At 38.6% G+C, this 6,127-nt stretch overlaps 1 protein-coding gene across 2 annotated transcripts in view; it reads left to right on the top strand.

The window, feature by feature from the left end:
• Positions 1-1,109: 1,109 nt before the first annotated feature.
• The window catches only part of LOC106935367 (sodium/calcium exchanger 1-like), a 108,697-nt gene continuing 103,679 nt past the window's right edge, over positions 1,110-6,127 (top strand). For both annotated transcript variants that reach the window (XM_015015802.1, XM_015015801.1), the window contains exon 1: positions 1,110-1,268. The gene's annotated coding sequence lies outside the window, so the exon portion shown is untranslated. The remainder of the gene's footprint in view (positions 1,269-6,127) is intronic.

Raw genomic sequence — 6,127 nt, 5'->3', positions numbered from 1 at the left:
AAAAAAGATCAAAAGAAAAATAATAATACTGTTTTTCAAAAAGAAATATGAGCTAGATATTTCTAGCTCATATATGCACTATTAATGCATATATTATGCATTAATAGTATAAAAAGAAAAAAATATATACATGAAACGTTCATAGACACACTATACATATTCATGAAAACTGATTGTATTAGGGTCAATAATGCAGCTTTAAATTGCTCAAAGGAAGAATAAAAAACAATAGAATATTTTAAGAATATTTTATCTTTAAATGTAATGCGTATTTCTAATAATTTATTAATATTATGAGAAATAATTCTAAGAAAAAAATATGGGCTACATTATGGATTAAGAGGAAAAAAGGGAAAATTATCAGGTTAAACATCTTTATTTAAAAATTAAATTGTACAATACTATACATTTTTAAAATATCTTATGTTTTATTAAATTTTGAAATGTATATATAATTTATTTGTTAACAGTGATTTCAGATTGCTCATGCAGTGAGTTAAACTACAAAAATATTTACAGAATACAGAATATTTTCAAACCCAATATTTTTAAAATATTTTTTCAGTATTACATAATACTATAATTTGATTTACATTATACATATTTGTATGTATAATATTTTAAATAAGTGTTAAATACCATATATTGACATAACATCATATTAAAATATGAAATTATATATTTGTGACTTTATTACTTGAAATTAAATTTCTAAAAAATATATTCTACAATAATATATTCTTAAAAACGTTTTGTTATACACATGTATAACAGTTTTTTTTATTATTATTTGTATATTCCAAATACTTTTTGTAATTTCAAGTGGGTTTCAGGACTCAGAGGCTGTAAATGTAACCTGCTGAGGAAGCTGCTGTTTGCTAATTATGAGCGAATAAACACCGATAAGTTCTGCATCGCTGCTGAAAGTCTCGCAGAAATTCTCTGGCTTCACTTTGTTTCTCTGCTGCACACAGAGAAAAGCCTGATTAGCCTCATTCCTGCTCACATCAGCTCCGTTTTCTCTATTTTTCACCATCAGTCGTCTTGTTGTTCTGCAGACAGAGACAGATAAAGAAAGAGAGAGAGAGAGAGAGAGAGAGAGAGAGAGAGAGAGAGAGAGGAGGGCGTTTGAGCTGCGCCGCGGCTTCAGAGGAGGAGAGATGTTTATTCAGCTGCTGAAAGAAGGAGAGGATGAACACGCACAGAGGAACCTCTCGGTGAATCAATGAACGGAACCAGTCCTGGGCTCATTCTACTACACTGAACCGGTGAGCAAACGCAAAAAAACCCCGCGCATGTTTCTCCTTGTTTATGCTGTTAAATGAATATTTGGCCACACTTGATGGTGTGCGGATGCGTAAATAAGGAAGAAGAGCGTCATGTGAGAGGGAGCTGCCTGAGTGAGGGTAGCGCTGCCCTCAGGTGTGCATGCGGCGCCGCAGAGCCCTGCCCGGTCCGCGGAAACGCCTTCATTATGGCTCCAATTAAGCGCAAAACCGGTGCGCCTTGTTTTTGGAGACAACGCAATCGTGCGTAAGGCGATTTTCCTTTTGATCCCGCACGGCAGGAGTGAACAAGGACCGAGCATTTCACGGAGGGATGACTGGGGTCAGGAGCGGGGAGCGCACCGAAGAGGAACCATGAACTCAGGCTGCTTAGGTGTTTTTATAAAAAAAAATGTAAATATTCTTTAATGATTTTATAAACAATGCGAGGCAAAGCTTTTCACATCCCCTGAAATATGTTCACATTTTGTGACGTCAGTGTTGTTTATTGACATTTCATGACAGGCCAACACAAAGTAAAATTATGAAATGAAAGGAAATCATCAGGGTTTCTCTTTGTTTTGTTTTTTTGAAAATAAGATTAAATGCAGCTACTGTGTGCAGTTTAGTGACACAAATCACATTTTTTCTGTGTCTGGTAAACAAGTGCATTACAAATGGTAATTGTTTTTCAAGAGCAGTATTCCTGTGAAGCTAACAGTAATTAGCTGCAGTACCATGCATTCACAGCCATAGAGTTACATAAAAAATAAGTAATTATCGTCACTTTTATTGTTATCACAACGCTGCCTCAAAATATTGTGATGTAACTTTACTTCCCCACCATGTCTGGAGATTTTTGCCCATTCTTCTTTACCATACAGCAAAATGTCAGTAATGTCGGACAGAAAGCGTTTGTGAGCATCAGTTTTCAAGTCTTCCAATAGATTTAGGTCTGGACTTTGACTAGACCAGTGTTTTTCAACACTGTGTGGGCTGTCAGTTGGTTCTCTGTGGGCAAAAATACAAGAGAAATCAGCATAATAATTTGAAATCAGATATTTTTATTACACTTCTTTGTAAATCTAATGTTTTTCAATCATCATAAAGTATGATTTCTTGCTCAAGAACATCCCCGCAGCAAGATGGTGCCACCACCATGTTTTACTGCACTGACGGAGTGTTTATTTGGTCTTGGCTGCTTCTTTGATCAATGCTCTCCTGATGCAGGGTGTTAGTTTAGGTTAATAGCCATAATTGGTCGGTTTGCAGGTCTGCATAGCAAAAAGCCCAGTGTTGATTGAACAGAGCTCTGAGATGTTCAAAGCTTTGAAACTTGTTTTACACCCCAACTCAGTTTTAACTGTCTCTCTGACTTGTCTGCGCTTCATGAAGCTGTTTGCTCACTAATATTCTCTGAGGATAATCAGGAAAACTCTGAATGCGATTAGTGGCAGTGGATTTCATTTAGGGGCATCAGGGAAAAAGGGGGTGGAGACAAATGAAAGCCAGCCATTTTGGATGTTATTTCTTCAAAAGGCTGGAACTTTGACATCGTATATTACTTTGTGTTGGTCTACCACCAAAACAAACAAATCTGTGAAAGTTTTTGGTGTGATAAAATGTCAAAAAGTTCAAGAGGTAGGAAAACGTTTGCAAAGCCCTGAAGGCATGAGGCAGGTACCAGTATCAGCTTACAGGCACAGCTTTCTTCTGCCCTGCCCCCACCTATTACTGCCCTGCTGTTCATCTTTTCCATTAGTTCGCTCCACTTCATTATTCCACTTTTTACGATTTGAGTCATTTTGTATTACCATGGAGATCCACCTCAGTGGTAAACCACTGCCTACAGCTCTGTCTGTATTTTATCACAAGGCCTAAAAATGTCTCCACCTTCTCACTGATCTATTGTTTTCAGATTACTGCTGGTGGTTTTCTTAAAATGGTGGTTTGATTCTTGTACCAGATTCACTCAACATCTGACCAATGAGAGAGTTTTGTTATGTTGCATTTTCACCACGACTCGGTTTGATGGAATACATACAAATAAATAAGTTAGTACCAGTAAATGTTCACATGACAAAATTTTAAAATTGGTTTTCAGCACCTGGCAGACAACACACGACAATAAAGCAGATATTTAACAGGTTTGGTCCTGCAGTGTTTGGTGTTCAGCACACCACCGACACGTTTAACTCACAAACATTCAGATGTCAGACGGGAAAACATGAATTCAGAGTAAACAAACATGGACGACAAGGAAGAAGTATTGGCGAAAGTTTGTGGAGTTTAACAGAGAAAAGGCGATATAAAGAGATCGCCAACCTTCACCAGACTTTCTGGTTTTGTTTTCTGTGTTTTGGGAATCCAGCGAGGTAGCTGTGTTTCTGCTACCTCGCTTTCTGATTGGCCACCTGTCACATTCAATAGGCCGTGTTAGAAACATGCTGCGACATCTCACCAAGACAATCCAACATGTTGGATATTCCAGATTTTAGACAAGAGCAGTTCCTTACCACACATGTGTGACCGGTGGACTTCTGTGTTGTGTGATCAGACAAACCAAATGACACCAAGTCTGGATTTGGAGGTGGTCTCTGTTTCTTTAACCCGACAATCGGGAGATGTTAGCGTTAGCACATAGCATGTGCTTCAGTTCTCCAGTCCAATCTATGCAAAATAATAGTGTTAGCATCGTGGTCTTAACAAAACCAAGTATTTAGGCTCATCTGATGTTATAAAGGTGTAATAACAACTCCAGTGAAAATATTCGAACACCTATCATTAATACAGAAAGGAAAAATAAACATTTTTACAAAATAACCTAATATTTATAATAGTCCTGGAGAACCCTGGACAAAAGAAGAAGAAAGTGAGCAGGAGGACCAAAGCCCTTATGACGGGAACAGAGGAATAATCAGGTATAAACAGACAAATGCATTACATAACACATTTTGTGTAAATACACAGCTATTAATTCAGATCCACTTACACATGAATAGTAAGAATATTAGGATTATCATGATAATCAGAGAAGCTTTAAGATTGGTGGAAAGGGGAAATCGGGTCAAAACAATTGGCATAATTATCTTACAGGCTTAATTGAAATCCCTCCAAACTGAGTCAAGCCAAGCAGAGTAGAGAGGAAGAGGGTCTCTTGCTTTCAAGAACAGCACATTTACGTGTTTTAAAATATTTCCTGTCATGACAAACACAAAGGTACTCAGTGTTTCCACTCAGGTGTATTTGACTGAGTGCGCTGCCGGTTGGATGTGTTCATATTTATGGTGATTTTGATGGCAAAAGCTGAGCGGTTGGACACATTTTGAGAACACATGGCCACGTTATGGTGATGAATCACGAGTGATTGTTCAGCCAAGACTAGATGATAATAGAAATTTGGATGATGTCAGTTTATGCGTGATGATGATTACCGGAACTTTCTCCAGCTATTATCAATTATTAACCTCCAAAAATATGTCACTAATTTAATAATTCAGGGACCCAATCTGTCTTGGCGAATGTGGGCTACGGATGAATTTGCATATTTAAAATAATAATGGCAGCCTCCATCAACCGCGATAAGCCTTTGTTTTCCACAGCTTTGGTTCTGCCGAGCCTGCTGTTCTTATGAGCAGGATTTTACTGACCACAGCTGTGAATGCGGGCAACACCTGCAAGGTTTTAGAGAAGGCTGAACGGAGTGAGTTCAAATTAATTTTTATTGGTATTAGTCCACTGGGTGCAGAATCACTGACTAAAAACCTCATGTATTTATCTATACATCCATATTTTGCTGGAAACATCATCATTAAAGGGGACCCATTATAAAAAAAAAAAAATTAATTTTGCATGTTTTTTGTTTTTTTTTCTTCATTTGGGTTTTTACTGCTTCTAAAAACAGCCCAAGCACTTAAAAAAACACCCAGTCATATTTTGGAAATAAGTTAATGTTCTTTTGGTGTTTCAAGAACCTCCGGATTGTTGAGTCACAATAGTCGGGTCTTATGCCGTTACCTAGCAACGCCAGTGGAGTTCCAGCAAGTTTGTTCAGCTGGTTTTGTCGCTGTATGTGATGTACAATGGCTGCTGGAAAAGACAAATGTTTTGTTGTTGACTTACCACCCAGAAACCACTTGCTGCATTTTTGTTGGTTGTGCAGTAGGCTCCACTTCTGCTTTCCAAAGGCATACGGTTGTATAATTGCCTGTATGTTTGCAGATATTTTCAGGTGTGAGTGTAAACGTTGAGTTGGGGGCGTGGCCAGCAGGACATTATTTGGTTTTAAAGTGGCAAGAGGCTCTAAAACAGCTCACTCTGAAAGAAACTCTGAATCTCATTATCTAAGAAGAATTTTGTGCAAAAAATGTTATGACCATGTTTTGTATCGCCAATAGGCGTATCCTAACCTGCTCAGGGAAGCACAATAGGTCACCTTTAATATATATCCTAACTGTCATAGTTGCCCCTCTGCGTTTTCCTGTGTATTTTCTGTGTACAATCAACACCCAGAGACTCTGTCTACCTCTGTATTGTGCCGAAAATAAACACAACACTGTCTTCTGCGTTCCCTGCTTGTTTGCACGCTCTTTGCCTTGCGACTGTATCCGCGGCTAATCCATTAAGTCCTCCAGCAACACGCCAGCTTCCCTGCTGCTGGAGGTGGTAACCCACAACCCGGCCCGCTATTCTGGTCCTGGATAATCTGGTTATGTGTTTTGCTGGCTCCAGCCGTCGCTTGTTACTAGTTACTGAGGGCTGCGTCTGCTGAAAGCGACAGGAAATACCTGGCCTGTAATCCTCTCTCCTCTGTGTGGCACTGTGTGTGTGTGTGTGTGTGTGTGTGTGTGTGTGTGTGTGTG

Source organism: Poecilia latipinna, unplaced genomic scaffold (genome assembly GCF_001443285.1).
Source record: "Poecilia latipinna isolate Pla-1442-1.1 unplaced genomic scaffold, P_latipinna-1.0 Scaffold1955, whole genome shotgun sequence".
Lineage (NCBI taxonomy): Eukaryota > Metazoa > Chordata > Actinopteri > Cyprinodontiformes > Poeciliidae > Poecilia > Poecilia latipinna.
Note: the sequence above shows the minus strand (reverse complement) of the source record. Positions and strands in the feature narration are given on the sequence as shown.